This window comes from Miscanthus floridulus, chromosome 8 (assembly GCF_019320115.1).
Source record: "Miscanthus floridulus cultivar M001 chromosome 8, ASM1932011v1, whole genome shotgun sequence".
Lineage (NCBI taxonomy): Eukaryota > Viridiplantae > Streptophyta > Magnoliopsida > Poales > Poaceae > Miscanthus > Miscanthus floridulus.
In genome coordinates, this window is record NC_089587.1 from 20509196 (window position 1) to 20518682 (window position 9487).

Genomic DNA, 9487 nt, shown 5'->3' on the forward strand with positions numbered 1-9487 from the left:
CTGTAGGGGCCGGTCGCTACCTAGGGTCGGCCACCCCTGCGGTGGGCCCGCCTAGCCAGCCCTTTGTTAGGTAGCCTCCAACGGCTCTTTGCAGCCCGAGACCATTGGGGCTTCGGTTTGCTCGAAATTGATTTTCCAACAAATTTTTATTTTTATTTTTTAATTTTTATACTTATTGAAAAAATGATAATCAGTAATGGTAAATTATTCTTATTCTGAAAATGATTTTTGTGAGATTTTTCGGAGATTTTTATTTTAACATAAAAATTCAAAATTTAAAAAAGTTTTTAGAGATGTATAGTTTGAATATATATGTATATATATTTTAATAAAAACATTTATTTATGTATAGAAGAATTTATTTATAGTTTTATTATTTTAAGATGTATTTAAATCCAAGCAAAAATTTAAGCAAATTGTAAAAGATAACTACCAATTTACCTTTTGGCAAGGACTCACCTTTTAAGGTCCAATGAGTAGGATCCTTCTCCGTTCATTTCTTGCTCGATGAGGATGCATCCGTGCTTGGAGAAGTAGACATGGATGCTGCTCCTTTTACTCGCCATACCTGTTTAACCCTTTTAGGTGTTTGTCTCTTGGGTTGGCTTTTAACACATGTGTTCTTGTTATACCCATAAAATAGACATTTTATGTCTTGGTTTTTAATACAAAAGTTAACATACCCAGATCCCACATAGACAGTAGCATTAGTTGTGTTAAGAAATGGTCTCCCCAAGAGGAGAGGAATTCCTTCATTTCGGCCCATATCTAGAACAACGAAATCTATAGGGACGTTGCTGTTTTGGACTTTTACCAAGATGTCCTTGGCTAGTCCCTCTGGAATTCGGGTAGATTGGTCCGCCATCTATAAGCAGAAATATGTAGTGGACAAAGGTCCCCCCAAAATTCTATCATACACTACCTTTGACATGATGTTAATACTTGCCCCAAGGTCACAGAAAGCATTGTTAAAAGTGTGCGGGCCGATCGAGCATGTGATAGTCGGGCGACCAGGATCTTCTTTCTTTGCGATAAATGGTGGATCCAGGAAATAACCATAGTTTACCCGATGTGAAGGGTTAACAAACTTTATTGAGACCATTTTAATAGATTCACAAGAAGTTTCAGGTTGCCCTAGAATCTTGCCACTACTATCAACAGGAATTGCAGCAGCTATTTGAGCTAGTTGTGTTTCTATCATTTTATTAAAGCTTAATTGGTTTTTGACTGTAGAAGTTAAACCTTCAATTTGAGAGTTTATATTTTCTAAGATTTTATCATTTGACATTAATTTCTTTGTAATATTCTCATTTATTTTTTACTTGGCTTAATACTAGTTCTTTTAAAGAAGGCTAATTCGAATTGTAGTTTGAGTTATAGTTCGAATTACCTTGCCGGCGGGACTAGTTATTCCACCCGTTATTACTTGGTTGGCGAAACCCATTGTTGATGAAGGCAGCTTCTTTGTGGGTTTCAGGGCAATCATTCCCCCGAATGGCCAACATTTACACAGACCTCACATGTCATATGTGAGTCCATGGCCTGGACGGTGCCTATCACGGCATCTTTCTCTTGGGCCCGTTCCTCCTATCTTTTCATCAGTAAATCTATTTTTGCGAAAAGCATGTCCGTCTCCTTTATAGTATGCATTCCTTTTTGTGTTTTCCTTTCCTCCCCCAGCTTTGATTTGACACCATTTTATTAATGAGAGACGTGGCTCCATCAACGGTGAGGGAAAGGAAGGTGCCTCCAGCAGCGGCGTCGAGGTGGCCCCTAGACATGGGTATTAATCCATCATAAAAATTCTAGAACACTAACCAGCTATCAATCCCGTGGTGTAGGCATGCTTGGATGTAGTCCTGCAGCCTTTCCCATGCCTTGGAATGCTTTCCATGGAGCTTTGCTGGAAGTTTGAAATTCATCCCCTAAGGGCGTTGGTTTTGCCCATGGGGAATAACTTAGCAAGGAACGCTGTGGAACACTTGTCCCATGTTCTGACAGCTTCCTTTTCCCTCTAGAACCACTGCTTTGCCTTCCTCAAAAGGGAGAAGGGAAACAAGCAGAGCCTAATGCTCTCAGGTGTGACATCTTTGATGACGATGGTGTTGCACAATTCGAGGAAGTGTTGGAGATGCACATTTGCATCCTCACTTGGCAAACCATGGAATTGGTTTGCTTACACCATCGTGATGAGGTTGGTACGAAGCTCAAAGTTCCCATCACCAATGTTGACAGTCGGCCCAACTGGTATTTTGGCAACAGCGGGGGTCGAGTAGTCACGGAGAGACTTCTGGGCCATAGTGCTAGTAGCGGATGGTGCTGGGGTGACTGGTTTGACTAACAGTAAAAAGTAGAAGAAGCGATACAAGACTGTTTCTTCCTTAGGAGTGCCTTTGGATTTTGGATGTAGTTGTTCGGCAGGTCAAAACTGGTCATACACAATCATGTTTTCATCCACAACAGGAGAAAACAAGCGAAGTTAGCCTGCATAAACACTGGCTACCTTACATGCATATTATCATGATCATGTCCTACTAGACTCTTTAATCAATATGCCTTCCCCGACAACGGCGCAAGAAATGTTTGTTGGCATTTCTTAGCGACATCACTAGGAATGGAGTTCATCCCTGGCAACGGCGCCAGAAATGTTTGTTGGCATTTCTAAACACAATCACCAAGTACAGAGTTAGAACCCATCCTTAGTAATAGCGCTAGAAATGCTTTGTTGGTATTTCCTAGTGTCTTCACTAATAATTTAGCAATGGCACTAAGTAATAGCCTTGATAGTTCCTTAACAATTTTAGATATTTATCCGCAAGCACATGGAGCTATCATTGTAGCATTTCACCCGGAAGTATTCAGGGTATCGTTATTTATATTTTCCCAAAGGATGGCATTGATTAATAGACTAGTATGGACATGAACTTGAATAATGATGCTTGCAATTACACCAATTGTTTATAGCAGGGGTAAGAATGATATGATCAAGATAGTGGACACACACTTTTAGCATTCCTCAAAGGACAAAATAGAAAAGAAAGGATAAAATAATAATCCTAAGTTGAGCAGGCATTGATCTAATATAGTCATACATAGATTCGTGAATAATCATACAAGTTACATAATTAGTCCTAGAGCTTAGTGTAAATCAGGTCGAGAGGCCACCGAGTACTGGTCTGCCAGCAACCTCATGTGACAATTTAGACTCCTACACCCTAGTCGAACGTGGGGGAATACAAGGGACGGACAGGGCTATCACCACCTACCGCCTACCCCACTACCGTAGAAAGGGACAATGCATTCACCTGTTCCTCCATACCCAAGCACCACGCTTGCATATACAGAAACTACCCAAATCCTCCTGGGTCCCCAACCCTACGGATCGACGGGTAAAGAACTTAGGTACACCTGACGGCACGATGAACCGCCACCTCAACTTTACTCTAGTTCTATTTATATAATTTACATGATTGGTTAAGCATAAAGTTAAGTGTGCTACTCTCATGACACATAAACTTTGCACTAGTTCATATATCATGATCATAACATAATAACCATACTCTAGTTCATAAGCTTGACTATAAATGTAATGTGAGAGCATAGCTTTGGAAGAACACATAATTCTATTCATACCCAAAGGTCTCTTCTTCCAAGGAGTCAAGCTCTCCATGGTAGCTTTGCCTTGCTCTAAAACAACTAAGAAAGTAAAGCTACTACTAAAGAATGGAGTGGGTGAGAGGCAATGCTCAAGTGGTGTGTGTGTTATGAGAGGGGGGGTACCCCCTTATTTATACACGGAGGTATGGCAGTGCTCTGGCTATATTTGGCGTGAAACCCCAGGATGCACCGCCATAGCATGAAGCCATGTTGCCGCTAGTCAAAGGAGAGGTGGAGAGGAGCCAATAGGGGGCCGGCCGCCCCTTGACTATGCTGCCTCACCATCGCCTTCACGTGTCAGGCCATGGGTTGACCATGAATCCTTGCTCCATGCGTTTTTGCCCAATTGGACTTGGTTTGGTGGGCGTCTCCTTTGATCCTTTGCGCAAATCTATGTCGGAAAGCGCCTTTTGATAATTTCTTTCATGTATTTGTGTTTATGACCTACAAAATAATGTTCTCCAAATACATGTGGAACATGGTTGGTAGTAAAAGCATATGTGATCAAGTTTGCTAATTTCTCTTTTTTTTGTTGCTTAATTGGTGGTCGGATTTGATCGGTAATGGCTACCAACAAGCTCCCCCAAGCTTAACCTTTGCTCGTCCCGAGCAAATAGCTAAGTTGTTTCGTTGTTGATCAGTAGTTGCTACGATGACGATTATAATTCATAAGTGCCATGCCTATAACAAAGTATTCTTCCTTGATTTAAATAAGTTTGGCATTCTATCCACCCTTTTAACTTAATCCTATGGGGCTTATTGCTTTTCCAAATCTTAGGCGGTTGCAAGATAGAACAGATATAGAATTACTAATCATTCATTCTTTGATCAACCTTCTATCCGAAGGTTTTACGAATTTTGCAAAATAAAATATAAGTTCCTCAAATGATTCACTCAATCGCTCAATGTGTATGATCCTTACCAAGGCATTTGTTTTGCCTTCTTTTCATCCTATCTCTAAAAGGCTTTGAGTGGAGTTTTAGGTAGGTATGAACAAGAGGCATACTTACATCACATATATTGTTAAGTCAAAAACCGAATCCAAAGAGATGCAAGTCATACACTTTGATCAAGGCGTGCAAGTGTGTGGAATATTTTTCTAATCCTAATATTTTTGGTACTCCTTTGATCATGACTTTCTCTCTTTTTGATAATTGCCTTTAGAAGTATGGACTATCTCTTTTTTCAATACTTTGGAACCTTCATGTGTTCCATTCTTTTCTTCTTTTCTTTTGCTTATTTTGAGAGCTTCATATGTCTCTCTCTTTTTTTAGCATAGCCCTATACTTTCTTTTTGGCGTATGAAAACTTTGGAGAGAAAGACTCATGACAAATAAATAGAGTTTATTTTAGGTGGATGGAAAGAATGTTTTTGCGTAACTCTCAGTGTAAGAGTTAGCATTTATATATGTGGGTGTACGTGAATCTTGATCATGGGTGCATGAAAGAATCTCAACAAGGGTCACAACAATTTGACAAAACTCAATGTGAATATAAGTAGCACATGGCTAAGGTTTTGAATTTGAATTATGTCATATGGCCGTGGTAGGAATTCATAACCATTGAGGAACTTTTGATTTTAGCATTTTTGAAATGAAAACTCCGGATGTCTAGTTTCTCTTAGAATAAAGTCATAGCATATTCTGTTTATCATATCATAACTTGCAACAGCTTAGAAAAGGATCATGCTTTTGCAACTCACAAGTTTCGAGTAGGCCAAGCTTGCTCTTTTGCTTACAGTCTAGGATTAAATCCCATGAACCGCCAGTAGGCCACTTGATGTTCTTGTTGTTGCTGTATCATCGCATTTATTTATGCCATTTGTTGCTGCTGTTGCTGATGCCACTGGGCCGAATCCTGCACGTGAGTATGGAGTGTGTTTTGAATCTCACCGGTGCGGATCTCTAATCCTCCAAGGCGGGCATGAATGTCCTCCCATCCCGAGATAGAATGCCGTGGTTGCACAGGTGGGGGTAGCCCCTCAGAGTCAGAGGAGTGGAGTATCGTGGTGTCGTCTCTTGCCCATCCAGAGCCTCCTGCCTCATGTGTCTGTGAAGTGTGTTCCTACCCGGGGTGATGCGTGGGTGCAACGGGAAAAGGCTGTGAACTGCTTGCGTCATTTAGGGTCATGCTCCGGGTTACCCTGCCATGTATAGAACTTCTGCGAGCTTCCTCTTGTGAAACAAGAGGGAAGGTTAGTGCAGGGGATGTATACAAACAAAGATCCGGGTTAGGTAACTGGATCTCGTTTGTATATCCTAGGAAGAAGAACACAATTTCCCTGGTAGCATTATGTTTTAGATGGTGTCCTTGTATCAAATAATGCTCATCAATGATAAGGCGCAGAGTTGTTATATATTCCACTTCTTGATTTTCTAATGCACCAACACTATTGGCAATACGGGTGATAAGAGATGTGCATGATATTGAGGTTGAAAATGTTTTTTGTCATTTCTAACCAGTGTTTAAATATCTCTTGGACAGGAGCAATCTTAATTCTTCTAATCATAGCATAAAGTATTTTCATTTTAGTGTTATGAACAACTCGAATATCTTGCTTAGAGAATAAAGTCATCGCAATCCAACGGTGCATGAACCTTAGAGTGGGGTGTTGTATGTCCATGTTATGGGGTGAAAATTTTCCAACTACAACTTATCCCGAAATTTCATTCCAAAATTTGTGAAAATTAAAACCTCTGCAAGCGTGATCTATGTCAATTAGGCATTTCTGACTAAAACCTATGTGTTGAGCAAGATCTCTCCAAGAGCAAAAATATTCTACCTCAAACAAGCGAAAAGTGATGCCATTATCGACTTCTTTTAGTGAACATAGAAATTGAATGGTTAAAAGACGAGAACCTTCTTCCCAAATAGGATCGATGTCTTCCCACCCAATGGTTTTCCAAATAGTGGTGAATTCATCATCCATACCTATGGCTTGGAGAAGCATAGGGTTGTACAATGGCGTAGGCTCGAAGTTACGGTCTTTGATGAGGTGGTAGGCCTCCATCTCCCGGCCTCTCTCCAAGTCGAGGTGGGGCTCGTCGTCTTCCTCCATCGATTGCTCTTGCACTTGTTCTTGTTCTTCTGTCGGCTCAGTTTCTTCGTCTTCTCGCATCGGGCTTTCTTCATGCTCGGTGTAGCGTGAGCTTGAGCTTGCACGGGAATGCTTGGAGCTTGACCCTGTGACCTTTTTGATGGCATCGGCTATGGCCTTCACAAACCTACCCATGGCAAAAACAATGAAACAACAAGTGAAAACTCGGGTGCGGTTAAGGGTTAGTACAAAAAAACAAATTGGTGAACCCATGAACTAGCTTGAGCTTGGAATTTTGCAGAGCTTTGTTACACTAGAATTTGTTGGAGAATGCTTGAAAGAAACTTGAGAGCAATTGAATGAGTGAGGAGTGAAAATGTGGGAGTGTCAGAGGGGTGGAGTGCTCCTCCCGGCCACCCTTGTATTTATAGGGGCCAAAACCAAGAGGGACGGGGAGTGGCAACGGCAACCGACCTGCTGTCCGAAGGACATAGCCAATGGTCAACTGCAGGGGCCGGTCGCTACCTGGGGTCGGCCACCCCTGCGGTGGGCCCGCCTAGCCAGCCCTTTGTTAGGTAGCCTCCAACGGCTCTTTGCAGCCCGAGACCATTGGGGCTTCGGTTTGCTCGAAATTGATTTTCCAACAAATTTTTATTTTTATTTTTTAATTTTTATACTTATTGAAAAAATGATAATCAGTAATGGTAAATTATTCTTATTCTGAAAATGATTTTTGTGAGATTTTTCGGAGATTTTTATTTTAACATAAAAATTCAAAATTTTAAAAAGTTTTTAGAGATGTTTAGTTTGAATATATATGTATATATATTTTAATAAAAACATTTATTTATGTATAGAAGAATTTATTTATAGTTTTATTATTTTAAGATGTATTTAAATCCAAGCAAAAATTTAAGCAAATTGTAAAAGATAACTACCAATTTACCTTTTGGCAAGGACTCACCTTTTAAGGTCCAATGAGTAGGACCCTTCTCCGTTCATTTCTTGCTCGATGAGGATGCATCCGTGCTTGGAGAAGTAGACATGGATGCTGCTCCTTTTACTCGCCATACCTGTTTAACCCTTTTAGGTGTTTGTCTCTTGGGTTGGCTTTTAACACATGTGTTCTTGTTATACCCATAAAATAGACATTTTATGTCTTGGTTTTTAATACAAAAGTTAACATACCCGGATCCGACATAGATAGTTGCATTAGTTGTGTTAAGAAATGGTCTCCCCAAGAGGAGAGGAATTCCTTCATTTCGGCCCATATCTAGAACAACGAAATCTATAGGGACGTTGCTGTTTTGGACTTTTACCAAGATGTCCTTGGCTAGTCCCTCTGGAATTCGGGTAGATTGGTCCGCCATCTATAAGCGGAAATATGTAGTGGACAAAGGTCCCCCCAAAATTCTATCATACACTACCTTTGACATGATGTTAATACTCGCCCCAAGGTCACAAAAAGCATTGTTAAAAGTGTGCGGGCCGATCGAGCATGTGATAGTTGGGCGACCAGGATCTTCTTTCTTTGCGATAAATGGTGGATCTAGGAAATAACCATAGTTTACCTGATGTGAAGGGTTAACAAACTTTATTGAGACCATTTTAATAGATTCGCAAGAAGTTTCAGGTTGCCCTAGAATCTTGCCACTACTATCAACAGGAATTGCAGCAGCTATTTGAGCTAGTTGTGTTTCTATTATTTTATTAAAGCTTAATTGGTTTTTGACTGCAGAAGTTAAACCTTCAATTTGAGAGTTTATATTTTCTAAGATTTTATCATTTGACATTAATTTCTTTGTAATATTCTCATTTATTTTTTACGTGGCTTAATACTAGTTCTTTTAAAGAAGGCTGATTCGAATTGTAGTTTGAGTTATAGTTCGAATTACCTTGCCGGCGGGACTAGTTATTCCACCCGTTATTACCTGGTTGGCGAAACCCATTGTTGATGAAGGCAGCTTCTTTGTGGGTTTCAGGGCAATCATTCCCTCGAATGGCCAACATTTACACAGACCTCACATGTCATATGTGAGTCCATGGCCTGGACGGTGCCTATCACGGCGTCTTTCTCTTGGGCCCGTTCCTCCTGTCTTTTCATCAGTAAATCTATTTTTGCGGAAAGCATGTCCATCTCCTTTACAGTATGCATTCCTTTTTGTGTTTTCCTTTCCTCCCCTAGCTTTGATTTGACACCATTTTATTAATGAGAGACATGGCTCCATCAACGGTGAGGGAAAGGAAGGTGCCTCCAGCAGCGGTGTCGAGGTGGCCCCTAGACATGGGTATTAATCCATCATAAAAAAATCTAGAACACTAACCAGCTATCAATCCCATGGTGCGGGCATGCTTGGATGTAGTCCTGTAGCCTTTCCCATGCCTTGGGAATGCTTTCCGTGGAGCTTTGCTGGAAGTTTGAAATTCATCCCCTAAGGGCGTTGGTTTTGCCCATGGGGAATAACTTAGCGAGGAACGCCGTAGAACACTTGTTCCATGTTCTAACAGCTTCCTTTTCCCCCTAGAACCACTGCTTTGCCTTCCTCAAAAGGGAGAAGGGAAATAAGCAGAGCCTGATGCTCTTAGGTGTGACATCTTTGATGACGATTTTGTTGCACAATTCGAGGAAGTGTTGGAGATGCACATTTGCGTCCTCACTTGGCAAACCATGGAATTGGTTTGCCTACACCATCGTGATGAGGCTGGTACGAAGCTCAAAGTTCCCATCACCAATGTTGACAGTCGGCCCAACTGGTATTTTGGCAACAGCGAGGGTTGAGTAGTCGCGGAGAG

The 9487-nt window shown here is 41.0% G+C and overlaps 1 non-coding gene across 1 annotated transcript; it reads left to right on the plus strand.

The window, feature by feature from the left end:
• Positions 1-9027: 9027 nt before the first annotated feature.
• LOC136478750 (small nucleolar RNA R71) lies at positions 9028-9134 on the plus strand. Its single transcript, XR_010764463.1, has one exon. It is a non-coding gene; the product is annotated as a small nucleolar RNA R71 (small nucleolar RNA).
• The last annotated feature ends 353 nt before the right edge of the window (positions 9135-9487 follow it).